Consider the following 22451-nt stretch of genomic DNA (forward strand, 5'->3'; position numbering starts at 1 on the left):
TGCATTTTCCAGGTTAAGAATCACATCATGTGCAACCATTGCGTGTGTATTTCTGTGTGTGGTGTTTAATTACATAGGCCAGTAGTTTTAAAACCATTATTTCGCAAGGACTGCCTTGAACATTTCATCACTTGGTATATTGCTAATAGTTAGACTCAGATATATTGTCTCCTTCTGTTAAAAAAAAACTTGACTTTTTTTGGGTATCTTTTTTTCAATCAGGAATGGATGCTAAATCTTGCTTCTGTGATTTTTCATCTATTGAGATGCTCATATTTTTCATCATTACTTCTTAGTATAATTAATTATTTTGATAATGTATAATATTAATCTATCCTTGAAAAACAGAAATAAATCCTACTTGTTCATGGAAATTATTGGGTTTTTTTTAAATTTAATATGTAATGGTTTTGGTTTTCATCCAAGCAATTTTCAAATAGATGACAAAGTCATATTTCTTTAAAGAAGTTTCCAGGAGTTCCCAATGTGGCACAGTGGGTTAAGAATCTGACTGCAGCAGCTCAGGTTGCTGCAGAGGTATGGGTTCAATCTCTGGCTCAGGGAATGTGTTAAAAAGTAAAAAAGGAACCAACATTTAATCCCTGGCCTGGGAACTTCCATAAACCACGGGTGCGGCCATTAAAAAATAAAATAAAATAAAGAAATAAAAAAGATTCAGTAACATTTAAGCTATTGATTACTTATGTTTTTAAATAACACCAAAGACAGCAAAAACTCCTTTTCTCTAACTCCTAAGGGACTAATCAAATGCAATCCTTTTATTGTTAAATTCTAATGATTTTTCAAAATGGTTTAAACTTTAAAACACCTATAATTTTCTTTGTTATAGATATAGCTGGTGGCCAAAAATTAAAACAAATCAATTCATTACCCACTTGCAAATTAAAAATGAGTAGACTTGATGGCAGGACTCAAAAACTGGATATTAATTCTTCTTGAGAAACAAGGGTGAGAGTATTGTTCTAGGTTATGTTTATCCCCAAATGGAAGAGTGTGGTTTAAAAACTATTACAGTGCTCTTTTATGCCACATTAAATGTATCTAGTATTTTCATACGATTACCACTTAAAGATCCAGATAAAATCCCTACTGTAGTTTTCAGCTATATCTAGTAGAAGATGAATTCTCTCTTAGTTTACAAAGCCTGGGGAGAGACTCTGACCCCTGCATGTTTTTGAGTTTTGTTTTGTTGTTTTCCTTTTTGGTTTTTTTTTTTGGCGGGCACCTATGGCGTGTGGAAGTTTGCAGGCCAGTGATCAAACCCGTGCCACAGCAGGGGTCCAACCTGCTGCAGTGTCAACACCAGATCCTTAACCTGCTGCTCCACAAGGGAACTCCCCTTGCATGTTTTTTTGAAGTAATCCATATTGCTTATTTAATCCAAGTATTCCTAGAATTGCTATCATGCTACTTTTTCCCAATTCTAGCTGGTGTTCTTTTGAGGGAGGCTCTATTGGTCCATTCTTTGAAACAATGTATATAATCTAGTGAGGCACATGTCAGTCAAGCTTAGGTTGGAACCAGTCTTGGGAAATACTTTTTAAACAATCCTATTTCCATCTTTTCAGTCTGAAGAGATTAATGGAAAACTGCACTGAGTCGGTATTGGGTCCTCCTATTCTCAGATTCTGCAAATAAAATGGGTAGGAGGATGAGTACAGCCTTCAGGTGGTAGCTATAGATGCTAAGACCTCTGATGACCTATTTCAGTGAGCTTCCTAATGTTAGAATCTGGACCTGGTGCCTTGCTACCAATACCACCAGGGCCCTGAGGTTCAGCTGATCATCATTGGGTGAGGAAGGGTCAAGGCCACTGCAGATCTGAGTCAAGACTAAGCTCCTGATTTCTTTTTTTTTTTTTCCTTTGTAAAATCAGTTACCCCGCTTTCTTGGATTCCTCTAACTCCCCCAAGGCCATTCGTTGTTCTTGCTCCTTCATGATCTGGTCCAGGGTCAGGTGGCCGTTCCTCTCTTCATCCAGGGAATACTGGAGATAATAGGATATGACTTCCTGTTGGGAATCTTTTGTTGCACAAAGGGCTTTTAGGCTTCCTTTCCAGTGGAATATTTGGGAAATGGTCATCAGTTCTTGAAATTCAAAACATGGTTGTCCCCATGTTCACTAATTCACAATTATCTGATGTGGATGCTGGGGTCATTGCATTTAGATGCATCTGATGCAGGCAGCGGTTTCCTGAACACGTCTCATAATGCATTCCTTAGAGATCCTTCAGAAACACAGCTCACCCAAGGAGCTGACTGGGACCCCTTTAGCGGCATCCCATCAGACCTTAGGTCTACTTCAGTGGCAACGGTATCTCCCTTGGGAGGGTCACAAAACCCACAAAGAAAGGTCTAGGAGATGGCATGGACTTGTAGACCCCCATAGCGTCACCTGGAAATGCAGCTCTTTGCTGCTGCTTGCTTTTCCAAAGTTTCTGTGAAATTGACACAACATTCAAGTCTCTGGGGATTGGAGCCAGGTCTCTGTGAGGCAAGACCTGAGCAATGATGTGTCTGAGGGAATCCAAGGCTCTGTCCATCTGCAGTGGAAGCCTCTTGCAGAGAGTGCTCCCAGGCCTGGATTCTTGCAGTCCCAGACTGAGTCTGTGCAGCTCACTGGCGCACTGGATTACCAAATAATCCCTTTAACATCTGCCAATCAGACATTTTCCAGAGTCTAAAGGGCCCTCAGGGAACCCTTCTCCCAGCCTAATTTATCTTTGTTGTATCTGCATATTATTTTTTTTAACATCATGTCAACATCGTACAGCTGATTTTTTGGATTTACGCTAATAACCAAAATCGACTAAGAGTATTCTTTTCTTAAAAGGCTTGGTGTCAAGATTATTCTAGCTTCATTAAAAAAATGTTGGAAAGCTTTCCATATTTTCATTGTTTTGTAATAGTTTAAGTAGCATGAGGATGATCTACTTTATGAAAGCCTATAAATGATTTGACTGAGAAAATCATATGGGCATTTTTCCTTTTCGATACTAATTCCTACACAACTTTAAATATATGCTTTGTTTTATGTGTAGATCTACTTAGCTTTTATACTTCTTGGTTCTAGCATGGATATATTCCTGTAAAGTTATCTTTTAATTTTGATTTTCAAATTTATTAGCACAGAGTTGTATGATCTCTTAACACATCTTTTCTTGTTATAGATCCACTATCAGTATTAAATTGATGTGTTTCTAAATTTTTCTTTTCTCACCAAAATAGATAAGCTGTATATTTGTCCAGTTTATAATTTTTTTTTTTTTTTCCTTTTTGGCTGCCCCACAGCGTATGGAGCTTCCAGGCCAGGGATCAGATCAGAGTCACAGTTGTGACCTACACCACAGGGGTGGCAATGCCAGATCCTTAACCCACTGTGCCCAGCCAGGGATCAAACCTTCATCCCAGAGACGCCACCGATCCCATTGTGCCATAGCAGGAACTCCCAGATTGTAATTTTTTTATAAGAGTTTTTTACTTGTCAATATTAATTTTTATATATAATTTATTTAGTTCTCTACTTATCTTTGCTTTTCTGCTCTTATTATTACATTTTTGTTGTTATTTTTGTTTATTTAGTCCTTAAGGTACTATTCTTTATTTAAGGCTATACATTTTTCGTTGAATATGCTTTGGCAGCATCACACAAGCTTTAATTTCTTTCTTTCTTTCTTTCTTTGTCTTTTGTCATTTAAGGGCAGCACCTTCGGCATATGGAGGTTCCCAGGCTAGGGGTCTAATCAGAGCTGTTATTGCTGGCCTATGCCAGAGCCACAGCAATGCAGGATCCAAGCCACAGTCTTTGACCTACAACACAGCTCACAGCAATGCTGGATCTTTAATGCACTGAGTGAGGCCAGGGATCGAACCCGCAACCTCATGGTTCCTAGTCTGATTCGTTTCCAATGCTCCATGACAGGAACGCCTTTAATTTCTTTTTTTAACCTGAGTTATTTCAATTAAAGAAGCAAAGCATAATTCTATGAACCTTCAAAAAAATGATTCATGCACTTAAACTTCTGATATTCTGATTTTATTCCAGAGTAACACAGTATATCCAGGGGAATAAATTAATTATATTCCTACAAGCAATCATTCCTAAAAAAAAGTTTTGGAGTTCCCGTCGTGGCGCAATGACAGTCTAGTACGCAACTCTTTTGTGTTGTTAATTAAAGGAAGATCCACATGCTTTGATAATCATATAAATAATAAAGTTAAGATCTTATAATAAAAATTAAAGAATTTACTCATTTGTATTTAGACATCCAAAAAAATACCTCCCCCAACCAGCCTACCGTATTTCCAAAATGCTAATTACTAAAGAATATTTTCTTAAATTAAGGCATTCACCGGAGTTCCGTCATGGCTCAGTGGTTAAGGAATCCGACTAGGAACCATGAGGTTGCAGGTTCGATCCCTGGACTTGCTCAGTGGGTTAAGGATCCAGTGTTGCCGTGAGCTGTGGTGTAGGTCACAGACGCCACTTGGATCCCGCGTTATTGTGGCTCTGGTGTAGGCCAGCAGCAACAGCTCCGATTCAACCCCTAGCCTGGGAACCTCCATATGCCACGGGAGCGGCCCCGGAAAAGGCAAAAAAAACAAAACAAAACAAACAAAAAAAAAGACATTCACATACTGGAAGCCCCTGCAATTTCCAATGGAATAGGCAATACATTTAGTGACTACTTTATATATAACATATATGGCCTTTTAAACTGGATTAATTTATTACTAATTTGTTACAGATTAGTAAACCAACTATTTGTCAGAGCACAGAGGAAATAAGAAAAATGGTGAGTGACTTTAGATGAAATACAGGCAGAAAGGCCTTGAGGGTTCTCTAGAACCCTGATTTGACCAAGGCAAGGAGAATGAAATTAGGTGGGTTATGGAAAGGGATGTTAACTCTTTCCTAGACAGAAGGCTCGAGTAGAGGGGACTTGAAAAGATGCGGAAGTAGGTGTCAGCGCATCACAACGAGGACCATGACACCCAAGGAAAAGTACAGCAGTAGGATCACTCTCTCAATTCCAAACATTCTTTCTAAGATTTTGTAACCCAAACATCATAACCACAGGTTTCAACCAGAACAAGGCAGAGAGAAAAAGACGTTAAGGAAACAATTTGTCTTTTTGGCAGGCTCTTTAAGGTCAGGGACGTTTATCAGATACCACATGGTACTATGTTAATATGGAAGAGAAAGTCTTTTTACAAGCCCCAGTCCAGTTGTCTTTCTCTTTTCTCATCAAAGCACAGCAGTGCCTGCGTCCATGGTTTCTGAAGCAATACTGAACATGCTACATTAGAAGTTAATCTGCATTTCATATAATTTAAATAAATTAGTGCTATCCTAGTCTTGCATCTTTTTTTTGAAAACTGAGTATTATTTACATGCAAAAAAGTTGTAGCCATAGCTTATCTTTAAATTCTTCCTTTTTTGTTGTTTATTTTAAATTAGGATGAGTAATACCATATTGGGAGAAGTGGAATTTTAGTTTTCCCAAGGTTTTTTCTGCCAAGTCTCATTTTTGGACAGTAAAATAGGGGAAAGAAAAAAAAATCCCCATTCCTATTAAAAGATATTTTAACATTTACCAAAATGCCAAAGCTTAACTTGTTGAAACTTTGCCTAAAAGTCTGCACGCACACACACACACACACACACAAACCTCTGCCTTAATTTTTTTTTTTTTACTTTTTATTTTTTTTGGTTGAAAATCATCATGTTAGAAATGGCTATTAAGCTCTAAATTCAGAAGGTATAAACCCAATTTAGGGAAGGTTGGTAATGTTTAACACAAGTTTTCTCAAAACACTATCATGATTTTGTAATCAGAAACTTAAAACTATCCCCATTAGGACTAATTGGCCCTTCCTCCACTTCATATGTTTGTTTTATCTAATTTCATTTATATAATTAAATTTAACAAGGAGTAAGGCCCTTGCACAAGCCAGTTTTATCAAAATTCTTTTAAATATTTATCCTAAAGTTTTTGTAAACTACTCATATAAACACACACATAGATTTAACCCACATATATAACCAAACCTTGGATGATGTGTTATTCAATCACTGCTGATATACAAAAACCCATAAACTTAAAATTGTTGCTAGCCATCTGGCATAGCAGGCCATGAGAGAGATTGCTATTTGTAGTATCAGAATTTTCATTCCGGCAATCACTACTGAGAGTCATACTATAAAACCAAAGCTCTCTATTCTAAGGAAGAAGCAAAATTTCATACTATGCGATCCTTGCTTTCAGTCAGCTTACTTACAATTTTAGAAAAAAAAAGACTGCAATCAAATATATTGCAAAGCTAAATGAAATAATTATGAAATAAAACAATAATTATGAACAGAAAACTAAGAGTTAGGAAGACAGATCTACCAGTAATTTGCTAGGGTCTTGACTAACTAGTTTAACCACTCTGACTTGGTTCCTTTTTTTTGTTTACCCCACCCGCCCCGTCTCCTTCTCCTTCTGCAGCATATGGAGGTTCCCAGGCTAGGGATCTCAAATTGAGGCCTAGACCACAATCACAGCAACGCCAGATCCCAGCCACATCTGCAACCTACACCGTAGCTTGCAGCAACACCAGATCTGTAACCCACTGAGTGAGGCCAAGAATCAAACCTGCATTTTCATGGACAGTAGGTTGGGTTCTTAACCCACAGAGGCACAAGGGGAAGTACTGACTTGGTTTCTTTATCAGTAAAATGTGCAACTTAATACCCACCTTACAGGATGATCATGATAATGCAAGGATAATGTAATGTACTTAGGAACACAGGCAGCTCTCAAAAAGTTCTAGCTAGTAGTATGTTGGCAACAGGTTAAAAGAACACAAAGGAAAATGGAGTGATAATCAATGAATTTGCTACTTGGGTAGACATTAAAAAGGAGGAAGGGACTCAAGAAGTCCTTATCCTGGAGTTCCCATTGTGGCTCAGCAAGTTATGAATTTGACTAGTATCCATGAAGAGGTGGGTTCAATCCCTTTCCTTCCTCAGTGGGTTAAGGATCCAGTGTTGTTGTGAGCTGTGGTACAGGTTGCAAACGTGGCTCAGATCCCTAGTTGCTATGGCTGTGGTGTAGGCCAGCAGCTACAACTCCAATTTGAGCCCTAGCCTGGGGACCTCCATATACCACAGGTGTGGCCCTAAAAAGCAAAAAACAAACAAACAAAATGGAAGAATTCTTTATCTTCGCCACGTTATGGAGGTAGTGGGACTCACTTGGTATAAATAAAGGTTTAGGCAAAAATGGATGATCCAGGAGTTTCCTGGTGGCTCAGCAGGTTAAGGATCTGGCATTGCACTGCTGTGGCTCTAGTCACTTCTATGGCATGGATCTGACCTCTGGCCTGGAAACTTCCACATGCTGCTGCAGGCATGGCCAAAAAAAAGGAAGATCCAGATAATGACATGACACAGGCACAATTATTTTGCATGGGTGAATTACTTTAAACTTTTCTAAACACATTCCTATCTTTTTTTTTTAATCATTCTCCAGATGACAACTCTGTACAGGTTCAAAATACTCAACCATATGAAGACATGGGAGATTTGACCTAAGAGCAATTCAGAGACTTAAAAAAGACTTAGCAGTTCTAGATGACAAAGAAGATTTGAAGAAATGGGAGCAATTAAGCATGTTTTAAGCCTAGGAAAAAGTAAGAATTCGAGGCACATAATGGATGTCTTCAAATATTTGAAGAGTTTTCATGTGGAAGCTAAAACAAGATTATTTTGTGCAGCTTGTGCAAATAAAACCTGAATCAGTGGACCAATCCACAACGATGTGGGTCTGGATATGAAAATTCTCTAACCATCCGAACAAGTTCTCTCTTAGGAGAAGTTCTGAGGCAGGAGCTGGCTACGTTTTTACCCATGAGAAATGACACAAAAGGGATTCCTGGGTTTTGTGGGCAAGCGGAAGTGGACACAATGACCTTTAAGCCCAGCTCTACATTGTTGATATTTTAATATCCACTGTAAAAAATGAGACCTTTACAGACCATTAACAATCTAGGGCATAGAGATTTGCAGATAAGAAAGCAGAGAAAACAGGGCTAAAGTATTTGCCCATAATGTAGCTGTTGTTTAGAGTCCCTTATCTCTTCTCTCTAAAGTACCCCCCACCTTCCTTACAGCCAGAATAATCCAAAGGGTTTTTTCAGGATCAGCTAACAATGTCTACTTAAAAAGAGGCCCTGGAGGGAGTCTGTGGGTACCACTCTTTTCTGTTAGCATCAGGATGTAGTAGACAGCAAGTCTAAGTTAGAAATAAAGACCTAGTTGGGTTAGATTAGCTTGGTGACTAGCCTTTCCGCACTCTGGGCAAACTCCCTGCTGTGCAAGGCACTGTGATTCGAAACCACTTGCGGAAAGCCTCAGTCTTATTAGCATAGAGTGTCAAAGGGTGGAAGAGTTCTGGAAAGCCAGAGGCTGGAAATTGGGAAGGGGGTGCGACCGAAAAGCGGGAGCCACAAGGAGGGGAAGTCAAGTCTGCATAAAAAGTCCCCTCTGGACAATAAAGGGTCCATTAATCACGAAAACAATCATGAGTGAGTAAGCACTTAATAACAGAGTTTCCAAATACAGGAAGCAAAAACTGAGAGAACCAAAGAAGGAGATAGTAAAGTTAAAGATGTTAACATTCCTCTCAGGCATTGATGGAGCAATTAGACAAACTAACAGTGAGGATCCAGAAGATGTGAACAATTCCAGGACCAGGAACTGGTATTGATTGAACACTGTATCCAATAACGGTAGAATGCACTTTTAAAGAAATGCTTATAAAATAGGCCATCTTCTGGGCCTAAAATGAGATGCAATAAATTTCAAAAGACTCACACTATGCAGAGTATATTTTCTGAGGACACCAGAAGTCAATTAGAAATCAATAAAAATAAAATATCTTTGCAAATTCAAAATATTTGGAAATTAAACAACATGCCTCTAATTAAACCAGGGGTCAAAGGAGAAATCACAATGGAAATTTTAAAAATAATTGGAAGGGAATAAAAATAAAAAGGCAAAACATGGAAATTTATGGGATGCAACTAAAGAATTGGAAAAAAATACATAGGTTAAAATGTTTATATAAAGAAAGAAAAAGATTTTTTTAAATAGTAGATCAATGATCTACTATTCCATACTTATGAAGAAGCCAAAAAAAGAAGAGCAAATTAAATCCTAATTAAATTGGAAAAAAAGGGATTAATAAGGCATAAAACCCCAAAATATATAAAGCTAGGAGTTCCCATTGTTGCTCAGCGGAAATGAGCCTGACTAGTATCCATGAGGATGTGGGTTTGATCCCTGGCCTCCCTCAGTGGGTTAAGAATCCTGCATTGCCCTGAGCTGTGGTGCAGGTTGAAGATGCAGCTTGGATCCCACATTGCTGTGGCTTAGGCCAGCAGCTTCAGCTCTGAGTCAACCCCTAGCCAGAGAACTTCCATATGCAACAGGTGCAGCCCTAAAATAGCATTAATATAGTGAAAACTAACAAAGCCAAGATGTGCTTCTTTATGGTTTTGTGGGTTTTTTGGCCATGCTGGCTATATGCAGAAACTCTGGGGCTAGGGATTGAATCTGTGCCAAAACTGCAACCCGAGCCAAAGCAGTGACAATGCCAGATTCTTAACCCACTGCACCACCAGGAAACTCCAAATGTTGCTTCTTTAAAACATTAATAAAATTGAAAAAATCTTCAGAAAGAGTGATCATTCTCCATTGGATTACAACTGTCCATTATCCCACTGGAACTCTCCAGCTAACTTCATATTAACTACTTTTACTTTCTGTGTCTTGGGTCTTATAAGACTTCTAGAGGGGCACTTTAGCTTATAATCTAAAAGGTTCAAAGGGCATGACAATCAGTCAATAAATACTGATTGTTTTAATGATCAATGAATGACCAGGCCTGATGTGTAGAGTTCACATCTGATGCCCTGCACAATATGCAGCTGGCCTAGGGTGAGTAAGCTTGAAAGGAGCAGACACTCTCTCCAACTTGTAGGCAAAACTGTTGTCCAGAGGAAAAGAGCTGTTTTCTCCTCTGAATGTCATAGGATTGCCCAGAGGGACCTTTTTCTAATTCACAGAAAGACCCTATATAGGATCACAGCAGCCCAGTGAATGGCTCAAATGCAAGGGATATGACTGCAAAATAGCCTCAGAAATGTAGCTGCTCAAACAGTCTTAGACACACTAGGTTGCTGTAAGTCATACAAGATAGAAGGCACAGCCATCCCCAAAGTATGGCAAACTGGAGTGACAGCTCCTTGATTTAGGAATGTCACCTGGCTTTTTTTTTTTTTTTAGGACTGACATAACTTCTTGGTCAAAGAAATGGGAGTTTCTGGGGTTCCTGCTGTGGCACAGTATGATTAGCGCAGGTTCAATCGCTGGCTTGGCACAGTGGGTTAAGGGTCTGGCATTGTTGCAGGTGCAGCTTAGGTCACAATTTCACCTGGGATCGACTCTATATGCAATGGGGTGGCAGAAGGAAGGAAGGAAGGAAGGAGGGGAAAGGAAGGGAAGGGAAGGGAAGGGAAGGGAAGGGAGGAAGGAAGGAAGGAAGGAAGGAAGGAAGGAAGGAAGGAAGGAAGGAAGAAAGAAAGAAAGAAAAAAAAGAAAGAAAGAAAGAAAGGGAGAGAGAGGGAGAGAGAGAGAAAGGAAGGAAGGAAGAAGGAAGAAAGGGGGAAGGAAGGAAAGAAAGAAAGGAGGGAGGGAGGAAAGAGAGAGAAAGGAAGGGAGAGAAAGAAAAAATAGAGGAAGAAAGAAAGAATGAAAAGAAGTAGGAGGTGCTTATAACTAAACTTTATATCTACCAGCAGCATAAAGGGTAGCTGCACCTCTAAGTGCAGACATCTCATCCTTTAGGAAGGCTTTCCTGATCTTCTAAGTTTGGGTCAGATGCTCTTCCTATGGTTCTTACAGGAGTAATTGTTATTTTTCATTCTATACCCACAGCAGAATATCATTTTTCAATATCAGTTTAGTGTGTTCCTCTTTGCAAAAGCAGACACAAAATCATCCAGGAACAGACCTTTATCCAATAAGATTCCCTGAGTACCTCTAGATAGAGACATATTCTATGACACTTGGATAAACTCAGCAAAGCCTGGCCTCCATCTGGACCAATTTCTATAAACAACTCAGGTCATTTCTGGGAGTAAAAAGACCAAACACTGCCCAGCACAATTAAAAGTCAGGGACCTTTGCCAGGTGAGCTCCAACAAAGGTCCATTGGCAGAAAAGTTCATCAAGAACATTGATTTTTAAAAAATCACCTTGAAGAAAGAGGGACTCTAGATGCTAAGCCCTGACTTACATAGATACTCCATTCTCAGAATTTCCCATAGCCATTTCTAGCTACAATCTCCTCAAAAAATGGAGCAAAGAGAGAAGAGGAAAAGTGGGAAGAAGAAAAAAATATGGAAAGAAGGAAAAAGAAGCAGGAGACAAGAGTACCTAGTTTTGTCTTCCAGGCTCTGCATTAAGTCATTTTAGGCTTTAAAGCAACACTATAGTGAGTTCCCGTTGTGACTCAGTGGTTTAGGAACCCAAATAGTATCCATGAGGATGTAGGTTCAATCCCTGGCCTTGATTAGTGGGCTAAGGATCTGGTGTGTCTGCGAGCTGTGAGGTAGGTCACAGGCCAGATACGGTGTTGCTATGGCTGTGGTGTAGGCTGGCTGCTGCAGCTCCAATTCGACCCCTGGCCTGGGAGCTTCCATATGCCACAGGTGGGCCCTAAAAAGAAGAAGAAGAAGAAAACCTATAGGGTGGCTATTGTTATCCTTGTTTTTTAGATGAGAAAATCAAAGCTCAGGGCAGTTAAGGGATATATCCAGGTATCCAGGGCACAGAACAAGCATGTTTAGATTTCACCCGTATCTCTGCCTTCAATCTTCTGTTCCAGCTCCCAGATTTGTAGGGCCTCCCTTGACTTCCTCCATTTCTGGTCACACACCCCTCCCCACCACCCCCAACCCCACCAAAGAAGCTGATGGAGAAAGCCTGGCATGGGGTCTGGGTTCAAATCTCATGCAGACTTTTCTTAAGCAAGTCACTGTCACTTGCTGGCTTTGTGACCCTGAAGCTCAGTGATCTGAGCTCTAAAAGAAGGCTATTTACTTCTGAAAGTAACTGGGGGAGTTCCCATCGTGGCTCAGTGGTTAGTGAACCCAACTAGCATCCATGAGGATATAGGTTCAATCCCTGGCCTCACTCAGTGGGTTAGGGATCCATCGTTGCCGTGAGCTGTGGCATAGGTCACAGATGTAGCTTGGATCCCACGTGGCTGTGGCTGTGGCTCTGGCATAGACCAGAGGCTACCGCTCTGATTGGACCCTTAGCCTGGGAACCTCCATACGCCACGAGTGCGGCCCTAAAAAGACAAAAAGACCAAAAAACAACCAACCAACCAAACAAACAAAAAAGCGAACCCAACTAGCATCCGTGAAAGTAATTGGGAGACTTAAACGTGTTACTGAAAGCAAAAAGGGCAGGTACCCAAAAGGGACTGGAAACATATGCCAGCACTTCCTATACCATATTGCAATCCTCCCTCGAGAACAGGAGGAGGCTTGGTCTTCACAAGGCTTATTCTACACAGAAGAGGAATCGGAGCCCTGGCTTCCACTTAGTTATAGAAGAAACAAGAGGAGAGTTGGGTGCCTGACGTCAAGCACTACTGGGGCAAATCAGTGCAGGAGGAAGTTTGGCTTCTTGTCTCCCCTCCCTCACCCCTCCCTGGTCCCTCTGTTCCCCCAGGGTCATTTACCATTTGTTCTCTACACACTGTCATAAGATAATTTGTTGCTTAAACACCACCACCTCAGCCAGCAGCGATTCAGGCGGGAATGAAAGGAAATGGGGTTGCACTCTGACAGGCCAGGAAAACAGCAGTCATTTGACTGAGTTTGGATAAAAATGTCAGCAAATGTGGCGCTGAAGTCACATAACTGCAAAGACGGTCAGCTTAAAACAGGCAACAGATGACACTAAGAAGTATTTAAGAGTCAAAGGGAATGCACCCCAAGAAGCCTTTGAGGGGGGTGCTGGGGCTTGTCCCCACGCTCCTGAAATCATACCAATTTGTTCAACCCATTCCCTAAGGCCAGCCCCGGCTGATTGCAAAAGCCAAGACATGCGTGAAAGGCCCCTAGAGTTCTCTGAAATCCACAGCTGGACTGTTAGCAGCAGGCTAAGTGCCAAAGGACTCCTCCCATCAAGCCTAGAGTCTGGGACCTGCCCAAAACTGCTCCAGGAATTCTGATGGGTTCCAAGGAATCCTAACCAGGGAATAACTGAGAGGCCTCACCAGTGTGGTTCTTTTCCTTTCAAAGGGACCCCCAGGAGGTCAGGGATGCAGTGGAGGTTCAGGTCTATCCTGGCTCAGGGCTCCCTAGGCAGAAGGAGGCGATGCCCAGGGCTTGGTGAGATTGTAGATTGTACATAATGGATAAACCTTGCAAACATTTTGCTGAGTGAAAGAAGCCAGTCACCAAGGACCACACACATATTTTATGCTTCCATTTATATGAAATGTCAGGGAAAGCAGATTAGTGGTTGCCAAGGGTGTTGCGAGGGGGTGCGGTGGTGGGGAAGAGATGGGGAGTTACTGCTAGTAGGTACAGAATTTTTTTTTTTTTTGAGTGGTAAAAATGTTCTAAAATTGATTGTGGTGATGATTGAACAACTCTGTGAATATGCTAAAAACTGCTGAATTGCACATGTGTGTGTATATGAATTATATCTCAATAAAGCTATTTTTTAAAAATATACTATTTTAGGAGTCCCTGCTGTGGTACAAGGGGATCAGCGGCATCTTGGGAATGCTGGGATGCAGATTCAGTCCCCTGCCTGGCACAGTGGGTTAAGGATCCAGAGGTGCCACAGCTGAGGCTTAGGTTGCAACTGTGGCTTGGATCTGATCCCTAGCCTGGGAACTCCATATGCCACAGGGCAGCCAGAAAAGAATGTGTGTGTGTGTGTGTGTGTGTGTGTGTGTGTGTGTGTTTACTATCTTAAAGTCTATTTTATAGTAACCATGCCCTTGGGACCAGGTTCAAAGGAAATCCATCTAAGTTGCTCTTTTGAAACAAACAAAAATACAAACACCATCCACGCATTCATTCATCCACTCCTTTTACATTTACCAATGGGTTCTCCACAGGCAGAACTGGACCACCCTGTCAGAAACATAACACCTGTTCTCCTCACTGGGTCCAGCTTAAGCCTATCTGCTGTATGTGAGCATGGCCTCTCTCTCACATGTTGCAAGTAGGAAGTGCCCTCTTTGACCCTCTGAAGCTGAGGGGCCCCAGAGTTTCAGGGAAAACCCTTTTTCGTTTCTGCTCCCCACAGAGCCACCTAGGTCTTATCCACATATTTGTTTCTGCCCCTTGCCACCCTCTTCTGCTGCTGTGGGCAGTGGACTCTCCGAAATTCCCAGAAGGGAATCCAAAACTTCCAAAGCTAGTGAGGCTCTCAGCTGTAGCTCCAGAAGCAGGTGGGGGGTGGGGGAGATCCAGGCCCTTGTGAAAGCTGCACAAAGCTCCATTTGAACCTTAGGACCATTTGTCCTAAGGACAAGCCCAAAGCTTAAGCAGAACGGACTAGGGAGGCTCAACCCTGAACTTGGCACATCACAGGGTGTTCTTCACACAGAGGACCCGAGAACCCAGCTCCAAAATCAGAGTGCCTGTGCCCTGGACTTGCAGGCAGTGTTCAGACCTCTGCTTAGGACTAAGGCCACTCCAGTGGCCCAGTGCCGGCTGCTTTTAGCTGGCCCCTAATCCAGTCTTGCCTGTGTGTGGTGCAGGGTAAAGCCCAGCTCCGCCAGATGCATCTCTGTCCTTGCGCTGCGAACTAGGGAGATCAGAGCAGCCAGCAGTCCAGAGAGATAAAAGGAGGGGAGGAGGGGAGAGGTGGAAAAGCCAGAGTGGAGAAGACCCTCCAATATCACAGCCTGGTGGTGCATCATAAAGCTGAAACCTCCTGCGTCCAGACACCAAAGCAAAACTGCGCTAAGCATCCAGACTTCCTGGTGCAGAGATGTTTAAGAGCTACTACTAATGCCAACATCCTGCATTGATGCGCTCGATGTGCTCCCTCTTGTTTGCATCTGGCACCTGGTCCCTAGAGCCAATCACTCACTGGGGGCCGGGTGAGTTTTGTCCTCTGTGATCTCCATCGACTGTTCTCCCGAGCAACCCCGTGCTTTCTATTTGTATACATCCCTCCAAAACAAACCCTAAAGCCCCCCCTTTCACCAGAATGGTCACTTTTATGAAGCCCCTTCTACTTGAAAATGCTGGAGTCTTCACTGTCTCGAAGCCAAACCTGCTCCTTCCCGCCGCGCGCTCACAGCACTTAAGTACAGAGGGAAAAGCTCCTGAGAGCAACACAAGGCATCTTCACACAGTGCCTGCAATCTCCCTGTCCAGTGACCCCCTGCGAGGAGGCATCTGGGTGCACTACCCCATCCCACCTCAGTGGTTCGGGGCCATCACCGGCGGGCGCGAGGAGAGGTGGTCTCGTAATTGCACTTCGTCTGCAGGTGGCTCGCCCTCTCCACTTTCCCTTCCTCAAGAATAAACTTTTCAAAGCCAAACGAAGGAAGAGCAGAGAAAGACTGGAACTGACCTGTTCAGAGCAGTTTCAGCCCAGGTAGGGGACCTCTGGGTGCCTAAGGAAGATCCAAGATCCGCCGCGAACAGGTTCGTGGTGGCGCACCGCTCTCGCGCGCTTCCCGCCCCTCGCCCCCTTTTAATTAGCCCCTATCCCTCCCCTTCTCCCCTACTCTCCCCTGCTCCCACCCCGGCCACTCAAAGCCGCCTCCTCTTCTCCAGTGCTTCCCTCCTGCCCAGAATCAGATAAGAGGAAAGGAAAGCCCGCCGGCGGCCAATTATAAAGCGGAAGGTGGCCGCGGGGGCGGGGGTTGGGGTGATGGGAGGCAGGCCTACGTCCCTAAAGCGTCCCCCCCCCTCGCCACCTCCCCCACACTTTCCCTCCTCCTCCTCTTCTCCCCAACCCTGGCCCCACAAAAGATGCTGCGAGGAGCCAGCCCAGCGCCGTTCGAGCGCCAGCCCAGACCTGGCGGCCGCCCCAGGTGCGCGCCGCAGCGGGCTGTAGCGCGCCGGGAAAGAGCAGCTTCTGCCCCTCCACTCTCGCCAAGGCTAGCGAGGGGCTTGTTGCTGAACCAGAAGACCCTGCGATAGCTTTACCAGATCTGGAGCCCTTCCTTACGCAGGTGCGAGTGTACCCACTTCCCTATTCCCAAATACCAGCCTGGTCAAGGACCCTGCGCTCGGGAGCCACACTCGCTGTAAAGAAGTAGTAGCCTTTCTCCCCTCCTCTCCTTTCCTTTTCCCGATCAAGGGTAATAAAACGCCAAAGCAGCGATGTTCAAATTTTAATGTGCAGGAGAATCACAAGTGTTGAAAAAGACATTTCTGCATGCTTTAAAGGACGCATGTTGGCTGTGTCCAGGGGTTGGACTTCCCAAAGTGCATATGCTCACTCGTAGAGATCCTGTTTCAACAGGTCTGGGCTTAGCCCAGGGAATCTGCATTTATCAAACACCCTGGTGGTCCTGGTCTGTGGAGGCCACCCTCCGCCAGGCTCTACCACGAGGCGCGCCAGAGCCCTGCACTAGGTCTCCAGGGATTCGGCCCTGCGCGGTCATCCGCTGGGCTCCTTGGAAAGTCATCATTACTCATTTTTTAACCTTGAGAACGACCGCCCTCTCCTTCCCGTGGCGTCTTTACAATCCAGCTTGTTGTGTGCGCACAAATGTTGGCGAGGGAGGTACAACAACTGAGAATTATCAAGAAGCCACTTTTTTGAAAAAATACTCTCTTGTCTTGGAAAACTGACAAGCAGGTGTTTCATCCCCACTGAAGGCTGACGATGGCGAGGAGAGACAGGGCAAGTGGAACTCTTAAAGGGTCCTCAAACGTGCTTCCATCATGCCCAACTGAGAATACAGAAAAAGGGGCCGTGACCCACCCACCCCCTTTCAAGGGAGTCCTTCGGATATTCCAACCTTCCCAAGCCACCTCCTCTGCTTTCCCCAAATTTTCTGATATTTGAATCCGCTAATACCGTGCTCTGAACTTCCCTGCTCGTCCTACAGTTGGAGTGCAAAAGGCCCTCTCCAGCCCCTACCGCCACCCTTCTTCCTTCGGTCCTTTTCCAAATGGGCCTCAAGTCTGGCCACAGGATGGGGCCCGAGACAGCCGCCGTTTTGCTTCTGCGCTCCAGTGATCTCGACTATCTTGGGTCAGGCAGCGGGTACAACTTTTTAGGAGACAAAATCCAAGGCTTCAGTTCGCTGCATTGCAACGATGCGAGCGCCACCTGGTGTTGGCGCCTGGGGGTTCGGGATAGGGCGGGAACTAGAAAGACACCCAAGCAGCCTAGATTGACACCCCTAAACTAGAACTCCCCAAATGCAGTACCTATTCCTGCAGAAAACTACCACTTTGTCTTTTGTCTTCTTTTTGTTGTTGTTGTTGTTGTTGCTGTTGCTATTTCTTGGGCCGCTCCCACGGCATATGGAGGTTCCCAGGCTAGGGGTCGAATTGGAGCTGCAGCCACGGCCTACGCCAGAGCCACAGCAACGCGGGATCCGAGCCGCGTCTGCAACCCACACCACAGCTCACAGCAACGCCGGATCGTTAACCCACTGAGCAAGGGCAGGGACCGAACCCGCAACCTCATGGTTCCTAGTCGGATTCGTCAACCACACCACGACGGGAACTCTTGAAAACTACCACTTTGGTTAGATCTCCTTTCCTCCCCACCCCCTACCCAAACGAGTGCCTACTACAGTCATATTCTCGCCTCCGTTTTCACTAGTAAAATCTACCCTATGTATACCTTCATTTTTACCAAGATGTAGATGGTTAGGATAAGTTTAGCTTTATTTGCAATTCCCTTGGGGGGGAAGTGGCATGTTTGCACAGAGTTTGAGTCAAAGGAGAAGGAAAGGTACTTATGATGAAATTATGAATAATTGGAAATTAGGAATTCCCTGATTTTTAAATGTGAAAATATGTGCAAAAATGCATATGCAGCAAATAGGGAAGCAGAATATATGTTCCATAAAGACCATATGCAGTAATGGCGTATTGAATTTGCAATGATATAAAATGTTCTAACTCATTCTTCTTTCCTCTTTTAAACTTTTGACTTCTTGCATTTATTTCACTTTCAACATAGGTAGCTAAATTTCAGTTAATGTTGAATCAGAAGGGCAGGTTTTAGTTACTTTTCCACATAGTTGCAGGTGTGTGTAAATTTCCAGCCCTTTCAAGGGAGTGTTTATTCAACATTGATCTTAAGGTTAGCCCTCAGAGTCTGGAAGATACAGAGAAGTGAATTATAGAAACAAGCCCAGAAGACCCCACTAAAGGTCTCCTCCCTCAATATATATTAAAAAAATTTTTTTAAAAAAAAAACCTCTGAAAGAATATATGAATGTCTGGGGCCTTATCAAAGACAGCCAAAAAAATTCCATTTCCCACAGTAACTGACTGATTGTAGGAGTCAGCAATCGTTCCTAGATTCTCACCTCGAGTTTGTGGCATGACTGTGATCTGGTTTCTCTCGAAGGACTCCGTACACATCTCTGAGCCTAACTCCTTGGGTATAAGAAGAGGATAATTAATTACATCTCAGAGGATGGTCGTGAAGATTAAATGACAGGTGTGTTTACGGACCTAATCCATACTAAATAATAAATGGCAGCTATGTCACCCAAACTAGGACTATCTCTTCTGCCTGTGTCCTATGGCTAACCTTTCTTCAGCAGCCCATTACAGATGATTCTCCTTGCAGTATTTCTCAGCAGAGGTTCTTTGACATTTTGGATAGGTCAGCATGACTGCCCCAGACACTGTAGAACATTTATTATTCCTGACTCCGTTACCAAATTCCAGTAGCACCCTCTGCATCTCCTGAACACCGTGAAAACCAAAATACTACCACATCCTCCCTTATACACTCAGTAGCAAACCATTAAATATTTGCAGTTCTGCTCCAACCCCTCTGTAATGGCCAGCTGTGATTTATTTCTCAGCACATCCAGTCCCTCTTCTTTGGGTTAAAGAGGATTCATACTCAGCCAGCAGGCAAGTCCTTGCTGATAATAATATTCAGTGTCTATGAGCAATAACTGTGGCCCAAGCTCCTGGCCCCACCTTCCCCCTCATCCTCCATGCTGACTCTCTCATGCTCAGGATTCCGAGAATTTACCCTGATGATGCAACAGCACAGCCGTTGACAGAAGTTTCACCCCCAGCACAGCAGAGAACGTTCAGGACCCTGTTCCATAGTCAAGAGCTGAGGTCCCTTCTAAGTGGTTGATGTCCCTGCCACACCAGATGTGATGTACTTTGTATCTTGCCATAGAGTAACAGAGCTCCAAATTCTTTTAAGAAATTGCTTCCATTCCGTTCTGTTGGATGCAGTCGTGATGGGGCTGGCATTCAGGGCACTCAGTTTTTCTCTAGCCACATAGGGGCATGAGCTCTAAACTGGGCCAACCACATACTCTTTCCCTCAAATATAAGTAGAAAGCAGTGGGACACCTCTGCTCCAAATTAAAAAAAAAAAAAAAAGTCTTTTTTCAAGTGGTGTAAGGAAAAATAAATAAATAAATATTTTTAAATAAAAAATGAAAAAGCATTGGGACATAGAGTAGAAAAAAGTGCTAAATTTTTATCTTGATTCATCCTGGCAATGAGCCTGAAGTAACAATAAATAGCTTCTTCCTCTTTTTTTTTTTTTTTTTTTAGCTTTTTAGGGCTGTGCTCGCTGCATATGGAAGTTCCCAGGCAAGGGATTGAATTGGAGCTGCAGCTGCCTGCCTGTGCCACAGCCATAGCAACGCAGGATCTGAGCCGAGTCTGTGACCTACACCACAGCTCACGGCAACGCCGGACCCTTAACCCACTGAGTGTGGCCAGGGATCCAACCTGCATCCTCAGGGATACTAGTCAGGTTTGTTTCCGCTGAGTCACAACAGGATCTCCCAATAAATAGCTCTGTATACCTAGACATCCAGCAGAAACACACCGGTAAAGCTGTGTCAGCTATTAACATACTGAAATACTTCCCTGCGGGTCAGTAAATAGCTGCCTCCCCACAACCTCGAATGTCCTCTCTGCCATCCCCTTCCTGGTGTCAGTACCCAAAATTTCCCTTTGATCCAACCCTTGTGCCAAGGTTGGAATGTTTGCGTCTCCACAAGAGTCATATGTTGAAATCCTAACTCTCGAAGGTGATAGTTTTAGGAGGTGGGGCCATCAGGAGTTGCTTAAATCTTGAGGGTGGAACTCATATCATGAAGGGGATTCGTGCTGTTACCTAGAGAGGTCCCTAGCCCCTTCTACTGTATGAGAATGCAATAAGAAGTCAGACCTGCAAGGGAACCTGCCCTCAACCATGCTGGCAACCTGAGCTTGGACTTCCAGCCCCCAGAACTGTGAGAAATACATTTCTGTCATTTATAAGCTACCCATACTATGGAAATGTGTCACAGTAGCCCAAACAGAATAGGTTGAGAAACCCTACATCAGCCCAGGGCCTCTCGGTCCCTGTGTGGCCATGGGCATCCTTACCAATTGGGCTGTGCCTGTGCCATCTTGTTTAATCATTTGAACATCAGCCCTGCTCAGAGCTCCACAGTATCTTTGGCTCCCATCCTTCCTGAAACTTTTGTCTCAGTTCTATGAGCTACCCTATTTTTGCCAAATCTGATTTCTTTTTCTGCTAACCAAAGAACCTCCGGTCAATCTTCATTTTTCCAAACCTGAAGCTGAGATAAAAGACATGAGCGAGCTAGTCAAACTTACCTGGAGGCTTAATAGTAAAGTCAACACTAGAATTTGAATGTCTTAGCTCCCAGGCCAGTGCTTTTCCTGCTAGAGTGCCTTTGACCCCTTTCCAAACAAAACTAGAGATAGTGCCTCAGCTTGCATAGGATTTTTCACTTTACAAAGGATATTCAAAGTATATCATCCTGTTTTAAAACATCAGCTCTGCAAGATAAGAATCATTGCAGAGGTTACAACCATCTTATCCTGTCTTTGTGGTGCTGGAATCCCCCAGTCTTCTCACAATCCCTTTTCATGTTCTTGTACCAGTTATTAAGACATTCCTCATCTTATGGGCCCCATGGCCCAGATCAAAGTCAGGACTTTGAAAGCTGCCAAGTTTCCTGTGTATGGCAGCAACCTGTCAGTGTAAGCATGTTGCATAATAGGTCCTATTCATACCGTAAAAGGGCGAGAGCAGGCCTAAGAGATTTCATATATATACATATGTTATAGTATTTCTTCAAATAGATGGCTCCTAAAAATAAAAAATGAAATACAAATAGATTTTTAAAAATATATGGTAACCCCTTCACTTGACAAATGAAGAAACTAAGGTCCAATGAATGAAACCCCTGCAAAGAATCAGTGGCAGATATTCAATTCAGTATCAACTCACAATAGGCCAGACACTTCCCAATAATCATAAATAATAACCCTTATTGAGAATTGTTTGGATGCCAAACTTTTGAGAAAGCCCACATGGACACTGAATTTTTTAATGTCATTGTATCAAAATGATTTATATGTGGAATTTAAAAATTCAAATAATACTAAATAATACAAATAATACTAAAAACATTTAAAAAATATTGTCTTGCTCACTAGAAGTAACTGCTTTTGATGCTTTTAGCAGTCGTTTTCTGACGTTTTCAGATCTCCACATTTCTCAATAGAACGCATGTACTGCTATGTGTTTAATAGTCAATTTTAAACATCATTTATATAGGCCCTATTATGGTAGAAGAGGAGGTAGCTCTCTTAGGCTGCCATCCCCTCTTCTCCTCTTTTATCTTCCCAATATGATTAGATTGAAATTTTTGGCTAACTTCATAGTCACTCAGTGTTTCCATTCCTATGCTTTGCAGATATTCATATAAAAGCATCATAACGTACTGTGGATCATTTCCCCTTTTCCTTTTAGTTTTTTTTTCTGAAGCTAATAATTGCTAATCTTTCCAACTGCTTCCAATAACCTCTCAGTACAATGTTACAAAAGTCACTGATATCAGATCAAAATATTTTTAAACGTCCCTTCTCCAGGCAGGTCTTCCCTTAATCCTGCTGCTCAGATGCCATCCTGGCCTTTGTTTTCTACCAAGCATGGAATTCCTTCTGCCTTTCTCCAAGACTGGCTTTCCTGTTTCCTGGAAATCATACCTTCGTCTTTCTTCGTATCATCCCTTGTTTGGGTTGAGTACACTCTCTAGGACTTTGCTTTGGTTAAACAATGGTTCAGCAGCAGCAGGCATGGTGTTGACAGCTCCAAACAGCTTGTCTCCTGAGTCATGCTGCTTCAATCT

General features: G+C 43.1%; 1 protein-coding gene across 3 annotated transcripts in view; it reads right to left on the reverse strand.

Annotated features, from left to right (window-relative positions):
• Window positions 1-15818, reverse strand: part of COL14A1 (collagen type XIV alpha 1 chain) — a 238160-nt gene extending 222342 nt beyond the window's left edge. For all 3 annotated transcript variants that reach the window (XM_047783350.1, XM_047783349.1, XM_047783351.1), the window contains exon 1: window positions 15692-15818. The gene's annotated coding sequence lies outside the window, so the exon portion shown is untranslated. The remainder of the gene's footprint in view (window positions 1-15691) is intronic.
• Between the last annotated feature and the right edge of the window lie 6633 nt (window positions 15819-22451).

Source organism: Phacochoerus africanus, chromosome 6, assembly GCF_016906955.1.
Source record: "Phacochoerus africanus isolate WHEZ1 chromosome 6, ROS_Pafr_v1, whole genome shotgun sequence".
In the NCBI taxonomy this organism is placed as follows: domain Eukaryota; kingdom Metazoa; phylum Chordata; class Mammalia; order Artiodactyla; family Suidae; genus Phacochoerus; species Phacochoerus africanus.